Consider the following 14851-nt stretch of genomic DNA (forward strand, 5'->3'; position numbering starts at 1 on the left):
GAGAAGATGATTAAATTAACAGCTATAAAATATGTACATTGCTTGCTGCACTGATAAAAGTGTTTCAGGTGATAGAGCTCTTCTGGGTGATGACTACAGATTTGAGCCTTGGCTTGCCTCATCTGAAAAGATGAACCTTGTCAGGCCATTACTACTGTATGGAGTGGGATTCCTTCATTCTTTTCTGTTGACCACATATTAATAATAATATATTTGCAGGGTAAGGTATAACGGAAGGAAGGAGGAGAGTGCCTATAGCCCATGGTTAGTGAGGTTTCATGGGCCAGGGCAGTAGGCTGAAGTTCAGGTACATAGTCCAAATCAAGCAAAACAGGAGCAGGGACTGGGTTTGCAGGGTAGCAGCTATGCTGGTTGTTGGCTCCACTGAAGCAGATAGGTGAATGTCTGCATCTCCCTCTTGCCTTCCCCTCACCCTATTTTCATCACAGTCTCGTGTGCCTGTGTCACCTGGCTTCAGTTAGAAATACAAGAATAAATAGGAAAATTACTTGCAGCTCAATTTTTGTTTTCAATTTTCTGCTTCTTTATTTTTTTCTCTCTTTTTCCCCCCTTTTTTATATTTTAAGTTTTTGCCTGTGTGTACCTGCTTTTGCTTGAAGCTGCCTATTTGCTTTCTCAGCAGATATTTTGGGAATCATCCCACCTGTTGCCTGCCTGAACCAAGAACCAGATCCCAGAGAAGGACTGTGCCATACTAGCTGGTTGCAGATCTGCTAGGATCCTAACATTGAGAGAGATCTAACAGGTAAGTAAAAGTTGGAATTTATTCAAGGTACTGAGACTCTTAAAAGAGAAGAGTGTTATTGCCCCTTCTGAAAACAAAAGTGGCCAGAAAAAGATGTATGCATGCAAATATGATTTGCAGGATATTTTTTTAATCTGGGAACTAGTATCTTTCCACTAAGGATCCGTGCCTGTGAAATGTTTTCTTCTCAGTTTACACACTCCCCAGTCCCTGTTTCAAACCCCTCCAGGTAAGGCTATCAGAAAAGCCCTCCCATCTAGCTTCCTCCTTCTCATGAAAATACAGGTGTCTTAAGAAAATGCAGGGGGATTTCCTCTGGCAGGAATACTGAAAAAAAGCCAAAAGATTCCAAAAGGCATTTTTGTTTGTTTCTCATTATTGTTTTGGTTTTGCTCTCCTCTTCAGAGCTTTCTTTTCTGAGTCTCTTCTTCATTCAGTCTTGACCACACTGGCTGAATAGAGTAAGAGGCTTGTCTGCAGCTACAATTTTACTGCTTTATTCTCCTGCAGTAGTTAAGGCAAACTTTCCACCACCCATTGCTTCTTCCTAATGTAGGCTGTGTTATATCAGCAAGGAGGTGCTTGTAGAGATACTTAGAGTGCTCTCTAAAGCAAATTGACATTGATCATTTGGCGTCACATTCAGAAAAACTGTTTGCACACTAGGACTTTGCCAATTAAAAAAAAAAAAATCATATTTCAAGTAAAATACAAAGTACCTCAGGTAAATGTTAAAATTAGAAGAGGTTTCTGAGTAGCTCACTATTTTATATGTTGTTAATAATGAAATGAGTGCATTTTAGATGAGTTATACATATTGTTACAAACTTAGAAGGAAAGAGTGAACTAAAATTAAGTATATATATTTATATATTTACTGTATAAGGACTTTGACAAACTTCTTCAAAAGGATTGTTCAAAAAGTAATGTTTGTTTCCTCATATTCAGGTTTAAGTCTTTCCCTGGCAAGAAGCTCAGGTTTTTGCACTTTAGTTGTAGAGCATGGCCTGCACTGTGTAAAGTATTGATTGAAAATAAGCTTTACTAAGAAAAGAAAAAAGACTAAAATACCCAAATTTGCTTACAACATGTGGATTATGATAGACATCATATAAAATATATGATATAAGAAAAGTTTGAGCCTTTATTATGACAAAACCTTATTGTTCTTGGTCTTTCTGTCTGACATGAGATTTTATATGAAAATCCAGATTCATATTGCTTCTGTGTTAAGTGGAGGGTTCTGCATGATCTCCCTGTTGTGTGTCTGGCTGCTGGTTTGCCACAGTTGTGGGTGGAGATCAGTGGTTTATTGTGAAGATGCTGGTTTTAAATTCAGCGTTGAGATTGTGGTAGAAGCTTTTGGTTTGCTGAACTCTCAGTTCTCAAAATCAAATCTCAATAAACTGCCACCTATGGTGGGAGTGATTTAAATATTTAATGATGTTTTGAGTGGAAAATGAATGAATGCAGAAGGATCTCATAGAGTTAACATTGAATTATTTTCTCACCAGTGTTGCTTTTAGCTTGTTCTTTCTTTCTGTAAGTCACTGTCACGCTCTGGGAGTGATCCTTTGCTCCTGCTCTTGTTCCCCAAAGTGCTCCCTGCCTATCAGCACAGATAGAGAATTTTCTAACCTTTTCGTCATAACTGAAAATTTATGTGCTCGGTTCAACTCGATGAATCGCATGACAAATCTGCAGCAGGGCAGACGCCGTCGGGCAGACAGAGAGGCTGCCCAGTCTGTCTTGCCAAGTATCTCAGCAATCCTGGGACAGCAGCAGCTCCCTAATGTGACAATGAGCCGTGTTGACTTTTCCATCTCTCCGGGTACAAAGTTCCTGCTGAAGATTTCGCCTCCCCAGCGGCCGCTTGACGCAGCTGGGTATCTCCACCGGGCTGCCATATCTGCTGGAGAGGGAGAGGGAGGGCAAAACATCAGAATATTTCAGTGCCTTATCAGCCTTGCTGGTGGGTGGTGTGCTCCTGCAAAGAGGAGCAAGTGTGCTCCTCACAGGCTTCAAGGTGTGTAGTCTGTTTTCCATAATGCAGCCAAACTGTTCACTGACTAGCTTTTGCTTGTTTACGTTAATTGAACTTATACACACAGGCTGTTTTGATATATTCATTTTTATTTCAAAACTCTGTGCTGTTTTTTATGCTAGGTATATAGCATCGCCATGCATTTATTTTCTGTGCTGACAAGCAGACTTGTTTCCTTGTCAGGAGATGGATTGTTTACTTTTCAGACAAAATACGAATGATATTTTAGCATGAACCGGTCTTTTTGAGAGACTGGTAGGTACACAAACAACAGGTGCTCAAATTTATTGCTACAGCTAAAATAGCATTTGCTGAAATATATATTAAAAACTCAGAGAATGCAAGAAGAACATGAAAATGTGTCCACTTTTTTTATTCACATCCCATTTTGATAGCTCATTTTTAAGTAACAGTGAGATTGTTTGGGCTTATTTGGTTTCAGAAGAAGTGGAGACAAGATAAAATAATTTGTTATCTTCAGTTAGGTGTTAAGATGTACTTTTTTCTTTTTCCAGGAAAGATCCTTAAATTAAAAATAAGCCAGTTTTCTATGGATTTCATCTGAGCCACGAGCTTTAGGTCATTGAGACTTTGATTTCTTTTTCAAAATACCAAATCAATTTATGTGAGGGACAGAACTTAAGTTTTTATTTCAGTCTCAAGTTTTCTATTTTTAATGTGTTTTCTGAATGGAATCCTGTAGTCTAGAATATTGGTGATGCAGGACTTGCTTACTTTGATTAGGACCAGTAGTCAGTCACTGCTTGTGAAATGAAGCCATGGAAGAGAGGGAAAAAAACTTGGAACAACAGTTTATGAAGTTGGCCACCCAGCTTCCTTGTAATATAATGGTGATGGCAAAAAGACTCTCAACTCTTACATTGCTTCACATCTCTGTGGAATTCAGCAGGTGCCTCTAGATACAGTCATTAGACCCAGCTTCTTTACAGTGGTGTTGATGTTTTCACAAAACTAACCAGATATCAACCCCTGGAATGCTAACTGTATGGGGAGGGATAGATGGCTTTAGTTGCATTCCTTCCCTTGGAATGCCATAAATGTAGATTTCACACAAGGAGGATAAAACAGCATTGCAGTTTAAGCATCTTGTCCTAATGGCTGGATTTTATTTTTCTGCATTTATGTCCCCCTTTTTTTCCCTTCTTTGCCTTGAATTTTATGGCAAGTAGCTAATGTAAAGTTGGTTTTGATGAACACATCCTGTATATCCTAAGCAGCAGGACAGTGAATCTTCCTTTGAGCAGCAAATCCATTCCTATACTCAGGATTTTAGCCAGGGCTACAGGGCAAAACTCTTACGTTGCACAAAAAAAAAAAAATAGAAGCCAAGGGACTTTTAATGATCCAGCAGAGATGATAGGACCTTGGCATATGAAAAACCCTGCTGTAGTAAATCAAAGCAGGCTGTCTTGAGTGTAGTAATATTTCTATGCTAATAAATTAGTGTCATAAGTGATTTGTCAATAAGATGTAGAACATGCTATGAGGGAAGTCAGACAATATTTTTCTTTCCCATAGAAAAATAGGGTGAGGTCATAGCAAAATCCTCAACATGATTTTTTTCTAAGAAATATGTGGGTGCTCTGACCCACTGCACAATATTTGCATATTTAAATTCTTAATGTTCCTAAGATATCCTTACATACCTAAGCAAGGTAGATGAAGATGGGCTGAGAGAACTGGGGCCTCTGGAGAAGACTTATAAGGAAGATGGGGCAGACATTTTATCAGGGCTTGTTGCGATAGAACAAGATGCAATGGTTTTAAATGGAAAGAGAGTAGGTTGAAACGAGAGATAAGAGAGAAATTCTGTATGATGAGGGTGGTGAAACACCATTACAGATTGCCCAGAGATGCCCCATCCCTGGAAGATGATCAAGGCCAGCCTGGATGGAGCTCTGAGCAATCTGGTCTAGTTGAAGATGTCCCTGCTCACTGCAGGGGGTTGGACCAGATGACCTCCAACCCAAACCATTCTACTTATCTTTTGATTTGATTTGTCACACCAGGTCCTGTTGCACACAACCTCCTTCCACTGCTGCTTCATGCATGCAGAATTACAGGTAGAAGTCCAGTCTGACCATTTGGCACTCCAGTGATGGTACAAAAGCCCTCAGGAATATCACAGGATTACCAAAACTCTAAGGAGTCATATTCTGATAACTTTTTAAAATTCATTCCTGATCTTAACAGATTTGGAAGTTGCGTCTTAGTATAAAATATAAAAATGTTAAGTGGGTGTAATTCCTCTGGAACCTGCTGGGTTGGCTGCAGCAGATCTGTAAACCTTCTATGGATCTACCTAAACAAAGTGTGATACTGAGAAAAGAGTTTCCATCTTTCTCAACATCCAGGGAGTTTTGGAGGTAGAAGGCTGATTTATTTGCCATGTTTTTCAGGTAAAATTTGCTAATCTGTGATAAGAACTTCTTCTGTAGTAGTAAATCAGGGTCTCTGCAGTTTGGACCCACCAGCAGAGCACATCAGCCGTGGCTCAGGAGCAGATCTGAGGTGGAACCCTGTTGCATCCTCTCACACATCACAGGGTATATTTTCAGAACCACCTCTGCACTGTGCCCTGCAGTTGCAGTTTCTTCTTGTGGGTTTCTGATTTCAGGTTGTGATTCCTGGGCAGACACTTATTCCTATCTCTGGCTGCTGACCCTTGGTTTGACTTTCTGGTTCCTGGTTTTTGGCCATGAATGTTAGGCTCTTTTCCCAGTTCTGGATACAGGCCCTAACCTTTGGGCTGCATAGCCCCTGCTCCAGTGTGTAATCCTAGACAGCCACCAGGTCATCTGTAGTAGAGAGTACTCTAATTGACTCAATAACAAATGAAATCTAGCAGATAAATTAGAGTGGTTTGTTGTTTTGGTTTTTTGTTTGTTTGTTTTTAATGTATGACAACTGCAGCTCTTTATCTGTAAACTGGTCTTCTATTAGTATTTTGCTAGATTGTGGAATGTGAGCTTCTATTTTCCATTAGTTATTGTATTGTGCCTGATGGTCATCCTTTCTTAGGGAGAATATTGCCATGTCTGAACCAGTGGAGGTGAATGGAACTTTTAGCATGTATAAACATTTCAAATTGGTGATCACAAGTTCAATAAATTACACTAAAAAAGGCAGCAGTGTCAGAAATTCCATTTCATTTCTATGGGACATGTTATAAACATTATTGATGTACTGTATGCATGTTGTCCTTTTTTTTCATGGGAGTTCATAATGTCATTCTAGCACACATGACATAAGAGTGTAAACACACTCAAAATGCGGCCACTCAGACCCATAAGAGTGTCCTGACTGAAACTTGATGAAAATATGAGTTACAAAGTTCACAAAGTATGAAGATAAATTTCCAGAAAGAGGAAGAGCTGAAACTTATAATGTGTGTTAATGTTCGGGTGGAAGAAGGGTCAGGTTGCTTTGGCAGGAGAATAAATGGATAAGGAGTACAAAGCTGAGTTGTAAAATGAACTGAAGTTGATGTACTTAAACAGTTACAAGTCATATGATATAGACAATAATGTGAATCTGAGTGCAAAGAAAACTGCTTTGATATATGCTATGCATGTTACGTTGTTTATACACAAAATGGTGTAGAATAGGAATTTACATATATATATATATCTGTGTGTGTGTGTGTGTGTGTTCAACAGAAAATAGAAGTCACAAGATCTGGGCAAATTTTATTTCATTTTGCCCATCAAAAATTCAGGCATAAAATGTTCTATGTGGATGCAATGGTTTTGCTTTGTAATATTTTAATGGAATTAGGTATTTAAAATCAAATAAGCAATAAGTAATCCATCTGTCCTGTTTCTATGTAAAAATATGTGACAGTTGCCAATCTAGGAAAAATGGGCTATTTTGTTCTAACATATATTCTGCTGTTCATGGCTGTTTCACAGAAATGTGAACCTTCCTTAATTTTAGAGCTTAATCAAGACCCATCAATATGGAAACACTTAGATTAACTTTTTTATTAAATTATAAAAACTTGACTTGCTAAACCCATCTCCTTCTGTGCTTTGACGAAAGGAACTGTCTTTTACTAGAGCAGTTTTCCTGTAGATGGGTTTTTTACCCTGAAGCAGCCTAGCTCAAAAAAGGGATAGCAAGATGTTCATGGGATTTAGCTAATAGTGAATTGAGACTCTTTTGCTTGGTAGAAGTGGATGGTGGAAGCAGCAAGCTTAGTGCATTGCTTTGGTGTGCTTCTTCCCAATTGGCTACGTGCATTATTATGATTTTACATACTTATGTTAAACTATCAGCTCAGAAAATGAAATAAAACAAGTACCTCCTTCAATGTTCAGTTAAAATCTGCTGGTATAAAAAGCTACAGCAGAATAGCAGGGCATAATTTTAATTAAACTAACTAAACTAACTATACTTTTTACTTGGTTTAAAGCTCTTTAATGGAACGCCCTGTGAACTTGTATGATATTCACCAAGTATAATGATATATTTTTTTTTTCCTTCCAAATGAATTAAAAATGGAATGTACTTCCAGTACTTCTTGGTAAGTACCAAGAAGTCAGATCCCTTGGTACCACAGAAGTCCTTTCTTCATTAGAGGCAGGTAGTTTCCATTATTCATATTCGTTACCATTTAATTTAAAGTCCCACCATTACTTTAAAAGCAAGATATTAATGAGAGATGTTACTGGAGTGCTGTCTTTTAATTTGATATTGTTCGATCCAGCTGTTTTAAAATTTCTAAGAATAAAGCTTCCATTACCTTATATTAGAGAACATTTTTATAGGCAAGAACATCTAATTTTTGTCTGGTTTCCCTTGATAGCCAATTGCCTTTCTTAAATCTTCACCATTTACTCCTAAAGTAATCCTTTTGCTTTGCTTTAAATATTTCTCTGATTCCTTGATATCCATGCATTGCAATTAGTTATATATAGATATTTTTCATACCACCCCCATCCACTTAGCTGGTGAGTAGACAAGTAATGCACACTTAGCACTTTTAATTTTACCTCATAAATCAATCATTGTAGCTCCAAAATCAGTTACATTTTTTCTTAAACCATCATTCAATACAAAGAGTCCATTATGCATGTCTGTGAATAATACATTAATTGTATGGTTTAAATTCATAAACAATATTACACAATTAACTTCATAAAATTGCTCACTTTAAAAATTGTGTAGCTACGGTTTCTATAATGGTAGCTAAAAGACAACAGCACTAAGCCAGGAATTGTCACTTTGAATTGCCACTGGTAAAGCAGAGGCCTCTTAAATGTGCAATTATGACAGAGAGAAAGTGTTACAGATTCATTCTTGTGTTACAAATTCATTCCTTTAAGTTCTTTCTCAAAGGTTTTCACCTTGTTTTGTGCTGCTGTGTACTAATGGTGTAAGCCATGATTACTTCAGGCAATGGTTTTACTAATATAAAGAAATATTACTCAAGGATTTTTTGTTAACTGGATTTTTTTTAAAAAATATCTTTTTCATTGTGTTTTATTCTCTCTCTATCAGGTTGTTAAAAAATATTCTGCTCTTTTGCCTTTGGCAAAAACTTTTTTCTTGGAATGGCATGAATAGCAGGATCTACAAGAAGAGTACACAATCCAAAACCAAAAGGAAGGATATTTATATGTTGGTAATTGTTTGTTCCAAGTTTGAAGACTAAACTGAGATCCATAGGTTAGACAACAGTGAAGGTATTTCTGTTGTATTTACAGAATTTGGATAAGGTAGAGAAAGAGTTGAAATAGGCCTTTCACTCTGGGAAATGTGGTGAAGGAATCTGCCCAGCATTACAGAATTTCGCAGGACAATCAGGAGCATGAGTTCCTGCCTTGCCATTGAACCGATCTACAAGACTGTATTTATTCTATAATCTGTTTTTATGCTCTTATCTATTTAATCTCCGCCTCACACCAATTTTTATAAGTATGTCTGTGCAGAGGACTCCGGCAGAAGGGATGTTTCTGCAGATGAGCCCTGAGGTTTTGTAGTAACGCTGTATAATCATTACAGGGAGGTGCTCGGCGTTAAGATCGCGCACATTACCATTGGCAGTGCCTCATTCCAGCGGGGGCAAGGAGGGTTTGCTGGCTTTTCTTGCCTCCCTGCCATCCCTCACGGCAGCAGCCGCTCCTTACATAATGTCACATATGTCACATATGTCCCGCCAGATTGCCCGATCCTACCGGGGGCAGGGGAGGCTCCGGCTCGGCAGCCCCTCTTCCCCCCTGCTGCTCTCACGGGGAGGAAAATCCTGCGGGAGTCCCGCTTGGGATTCTCCCATCGGGCTGCTGGGGATGGGGGATGCAGGGAGCGGGGGATGCTGGCAGCATCGCCGGGTTCCCGGGCACTGCCGGGGGGCTGCTGGCTCTGCTCCCCTTCCCAGAGCGTTCTTCACCTCCCTCAGCTTGCCTCCTGCCCCTCCTGTCCATCTCTCCCCGTCATTCCTCTCCCGAGGGTTAGCGCTGCCCTCCCGTCACCTGGACCTCCCATCACCTGGATATTGGCACACAAGGGCTGCGTGGTCAAAATCAGTGTCTCACAGCCATTCTTAACCTCTGCTGCATAGCTTCCCCTCAATTTGTTTTTTTTTTTAATCCCAATCCCTAGAATTGTGGTGTAGAAAAGCATTCAAATGAAAGCCCAGGCATGGAACGAAAGGATTTGGTACCCTGCTACTCAAAGTAGAACACAGCCAGTAGCTCTTTGGCACAGGGTACCAGTTACTGCACATGTTATTTGTTTAAATTGAAGATTCCACCACTGCTGAATTGCACCATTGTGAAACTCCAAATCTGCTACCATTCCAGATTTATAAAACAGCATTATATGGAATATAGGCCTATCAATTTTACAGTCTAATTTCTGATTAGATTTTACAGCACCTCTGATGAACTGCATAGATTTTACCCATTAAAAATGATGACCATCCAGTTCTGTCATTTTAAGTAGAATTAAAGCCAGTATTGCCAAGTATGATAATGTCTTATGAAAAAAAATGAACCAACACACACACACACACACACACACACACATATATGAATTTAAATAACCCAGCACCATGTTATTTCTCAATAGGAAAAGAACTCTTGCCAAGACAGTGGGACTGTTACCTGTTAGTGCAGTCAAGAGCCCGTGGGTCTGACAGCTGACATCAACAGAAATTCTCCATTCAGGCTGAGCAGGTTAAGTAATGTTTCCTAGCACAGCTGGGTAATGTGTCTGTTGGTAATTAAAAGAGTCTGCTAGAGCTGGTTAAGGAAAAGCATAGAGTGAAGCATTTTCTATCACAAAATAGTTTTGAAAAGAATTAAAATCTGTAGCATGAGTATGCCTTGTCTTAGAGGAAACAAATTGGTTTTTTAAAGAGGAAGAAGAAATCCAAAACTGAAACAATCTGTTCTTGTTTTATTTTAGATGCGAACTTAAATAAGCACCCCCAAAACAAAAAATGGAAGTGTTTCAATATGAAAATAAAACTTCCCTTTTCTATAATGTCAGTTTTAAATTTGGGGAAGGGACTTACTCTGTTTTGACACGTCGCCAGATTCTAAAACCAGACATAAAATGACATTCTCACTTGGGACCTGACTTTCCATTTGCATTTGTAGATGCAAGGTACGTTTTTTAGCCCCGATTTGCTACACTAATCCTGTTGACTTCACTTGAAAAGAATGGCACGTTTCCCACTAACTTTATTAGTGGCAGGATTGGGCCTTGATGCAATACCTCATGTCACAGCAGCAAAACTTGTTGCCAATAGTCTGTCTCAAGGGAGGAGATTTCCAGTAACTGCTCCCTGAGAACTATTCTAAAAACGCAGCTTTTCTCAGTCCAGCCATCGGGATAATGATATACTCCATCCCTAAAGAGAGGGGCATTGACAGAGCTGCATTGATGGCACCAGAGGTCCCTGCTGGCTTGTTCACTAAACAGAACTGGCAACTGACTCTGAAGATAAAAGTTCTTGACGTTTTTCCAAGCTGGTGGAATGGAGCTGAGTGACACTTAGAAATAAATAGGGGAGGGAATAGTATGATCTTGAATGACAGAGGAGCTTTCACGAAAGGTTTTCATGGGGGAAACGTGGGATGTACTGTTCCAGGCTTGAGTCTAGGGGATTTGTTGACAGTTGGATAATGTGCATGTTTTCAACCACTTGTGTGAAATGTAGAGGGAAACAAGGGGAAAAGCTCCAAGTGAACCTTTTATTCCCACTTAAACAGTTAAACCCTAATACAGTATATATCCACTCCTTCCCAATAACTGACTCTACAAATTGCCAATCTCTTTGGAAATCTCTTAGAAGAACATTCTCTCTCCTGACAAGGAAAAGTACTTCATGCAAAACATTTGTCACTTGTCTGTTATCATAATTCATGATCTTATCCTTCATTCTCTTGCTTGTTTAAGCACACAGAAATAGTACTTTTAACCTGAGACTTCAAAGGTAAAAATATTGTGAAGAGGTCTCCACTCTTTCTCTTCTCATCTCTGATCTCAGCCTTTGAACATCAAAGTGGCTCAAAGTTTGGGGTAAGTTCTTAAGCATCCAGTTACTAGAAAGAAATCAATTGATTTTCCATGTTCACGTTCACGATAGACCAGAACAAATATTAAAATCCACGAATAGTTTAATTTAATAATTTATAGCAATTAAAACAAGTTGCTGCTTAATCTTTTGCTCAGTACAATGAAGCTCACTCATTCCATTGTATGATGATATGAAAAATCCTTAACTTCTGTCAGTCAGAATTTGCCAGGAAAAAAAATCATAACCTAGGAATTACAAAACAATTAAGAATGTAAAATAAATTCCCCAAACAAAGAATGCTGCCATTTTAATTACAGTATCACACTGTCATGTAAAAGGTTAACACTTAAAAAATGAGTCTTGTACCCTCAATCTATTACCCCTAAGCAATTCTCATTTTCACATTAATTTTTGTAGGCTGCCATCTAAATTAAATACTTTTCAGCTCTCTCAGTTTATATATTCTCATTACAGCAGACTCTAGAGCCAAAATATTTTAAGCTTCAGTGTAATCTGTGTAGGCTCATATTCTTAGCTACAACTTTAGGGGTTCTACAACTGCCCTTTTCCTTTTAAATGGTGGCAGAAATTTTTTTTGCAGAAATTCTTGCTCTTGTAATGACTTCCTATAAGCAAGTAAGTTCTGCAGTCTGTTGTGAAATTACCTTTGTTTTCAGTGCTAGAGAGTTACAAATCCTCTTACTCCCTACCACTGGCTCTTGAAGTTCTGTGTTCTCAGGAAAGGTTCTAATGACACTATTCTGGAAGTTTTAAGTTCTGGTCATTTAAAAGCTGAGTCCTGGGAACAAAACTGTTAATATTTTCTTTTTCACAGGGAAGACCGAAATAAAATTAAACAGCTTAGACATTAAACACTTTTTAAGCATTTCATGGCAGCTGTCAGACATAGCTGAAGCCAGAACACCTCAGAAGACAATGCAAATTGTGAGCATACTCAGACCAGGCAGAGAAGCCCAGAGTGCCTCTGTCAGTCCTAGTGCTCTGATCAGCCTGGCAGAAGGGTGGTGGCACATGAGAAGTCTCCCTTTAGAAGAAAATCACACTTTGCAAAGAAACAGTGTCTGTACATAGTCTTATTTCAATACACAGGGTGTAGCCACAGTGCACAAGCACTGAGATTCAGGGGCTGAAAAGGGCTTCTTAATCTGCCAGTTTGGGATACACCAACGCTTTCTGAAATAAATATAGGATACAAGCAGTAATCCACCACCCAGTGCCCATGCATTACCTTTAAGATCATGAGTAGACAATATGTGGATTTACATCTCTTTTTTTTTTTGTCTGAAGTCCGTGATAAAGCTTCCATTACATTAACCTGGTAGAATCAGCCCCCTGACAAATATCTCTTATAATAAGTCAAAGTTCATGAAAAAACTTGGTAGTACAAGAGCAGTAGCAGCTTAAATAGATTTTGTGGTGTATTAGTGACCACTGTGAGAGAACAGCAGGTATGAAACATGCATTAGTCTGTACAATACTTGCTCTGGAAACAGCACTTGCTACACAAGATGAAATTTGATAATCGGCCTCCTCAGCGGATCAACAAGCTGGGCATTAAAATAATCTAGCCTAGGGAACATAAAAGCATGAGTGAGCAATAAGCAAAGCACATTTAGTTCAACTAATAATAAGAAGCCTTAATCTTTTGTCTGCAACACTGAAAGAAGAGCTCGCAATCATAAAACATATAGGGGTTTTAGCCAATGAACTTACATTGAATTTTAAAGCTGGGTTAGAAGTTCAAGAGTGTGTGGGTTGATGGCAAGAGCCAGCCATGAACAGCTCAGGGTTTTTCTCTGATTTTAACTGAAGAAAATTGATGCTTGTAGAGGCTTTTATGCTTACCAGCTTGTCAATATGGTAATAGCATCATCTGAAATTGCTGGTTTGGTTGACAATATCTGTGTCTTGTCAGCATAGAAAAGAAATCCAGGACGATGCCAATGACCAACTCTGCTCACAGGCAGCTTCAGATTGCTGAGTAAGAACAGGGCCAGAGTGGACCTACAGAGCACAAAAAATAAAAAAAATGCTCTGGGAGAAGGACACAAATTATCCTTGAAAATATAATGCAGGTAAATATTGGATAAATATGATTTAAGCCAATTTAGAACTGTGCCAAACAGGAAGATAAAGCTCCTCAGGCATTCAAGAAGAACATTAAGATCTAGCAAAATGAGAGGAGCTGGTGTATGAGAGCCTGCCTTTAGGAGAAGGTTGCATCTCTGCTATCCTGCTGAGTATTTTACGTAGTGGAAACCCCACCCAAAATATAGAAGCTGTTTCCATACTCACTGAAGTCAAAAGCAAATCCTTATGTCTTTTGGTGATGCTGATTTCTGGGGATGTAAAATAACACAGAAATTCTTGAAGGGATTTTATATTTCCTGTTGTGTATCAATTTATAAAAAACAGAATTATTGCACTGAGTGGCACTTCTTGCTTTCTTCTGGATTCGAACAACTGAATAATGCTATTGCTACTTTTTTTCATTTAACCCAGTAGAGACAATAAAACTTATTCTAATCCTAATATCCTAATTCTAGGATGACAGGTTCTGCAAATCATTATTTTTTTAATAAATTTTTGAGAATTTAGGAAAAAAATTCAGTAGGTTACTTTTTATTTTCTAAAGTAGATTTTCTTTTTACCAGAAGTATTCTAGCAGGATCAGAAAATATCAGTGAAAATGTTCAGTGCTATTTCAACTCTCAGAGAAGAGACAGGGGAAAGAAAGAATGAAAACTCAGAAGAGAACAGCTGTTCAATCAGAGGAAAAGTATTCTCATTTGGAGTGTCTGCGCCATACAATTTATCCTAAAAACAATAATTAAAAAATTTTTAAAAAGGGGGTATTTTTAGATATCAAGGTGGGAACTGGAAAAAACCTGATGAGTCATAGAAAACAAAATTACATATCTTCATGTCATGATTTACACTGTGTTTTGCTCATAAATCCAAGTACAGCTTATTACTGGAATTGCAGTATATCTCTGATACTGGGAAAGAATTTCAGTAGAGAATAGTGAGAATCATAACACAGTAGATTGTTTATACCTTTTCTTTTTCGTTTTAGAAAGGACATGGACAAAATCTATTTACCATTGAAGTAATAATTCTGGAAAGCACATGAAACTTTGTTTCAAATATCCAAGAATTTATCCGATTTGTTGTGTCATTTATTAGCTTTCTGTAAGCATCCATATGAGACAGCGTGAGTGGAAAATTACAAATAACTGGTATATAAAGTGGCTTGGGAGAGGTGAAAAAATATTTATGGACTTACTTTTTTTTTTTTTTGTTGTTGCAACCTGGCCAATTTAACTGCTTAATAATTATTTGTTAAATAATTGTAACTAGTGATCACCTTTTCAGGAGTTTAAATTTGCTCTAGGCAAGCCACACAGATAATTTTTTTTTCAAGCAACTTTTTTTGTATGTTTCTGCTGGTGGACAATGGACCAGGCCATTG

The 14851-nt window shown here is 38.3% G+C and overlaps 1 protein-coding gene across 2 annotated transcripts in view; it reads left to right on the forward strand.

Moving 5' to 3' along the window:
• Nucleotides 1–645: 645 nt before the first annotated feature.
• NRIP1 (nuclear receptor interacting protein 1) overlaps nucleotides 646–14851 on the forward strand; it is a 94097-nt gene continuing 79891 nt past the window's right edge. The window contains exon 1 of one of the 2 annotated variants that reach the window (XM_030262839.4): nucleotides 646–766. The gene's annotated coding sequence lies outside the window, so the exon portion shown is untranslated. The remainder of the gene's footprint in view (nucleotides 767–14851) is intronic. The other variant, XM_041712234.2, reaches the window with a different exon arrangement.

Source organism: Taeniopygia guttata, chromosome 1 (assembly GCF_048771995.1).
Source record: "Taeniopygia guttata chromosome 1, bTaeGut7.mat, whole genome shotgun sequence".
In the NCBI taxonomy this organism is placed as follows: domain Eukaryota; kingdom Metazoa; phylum Chordata; class Aves; order Passeriformes; family Estrildidae; genus Taeniopygia; species Taeniopygia guttata.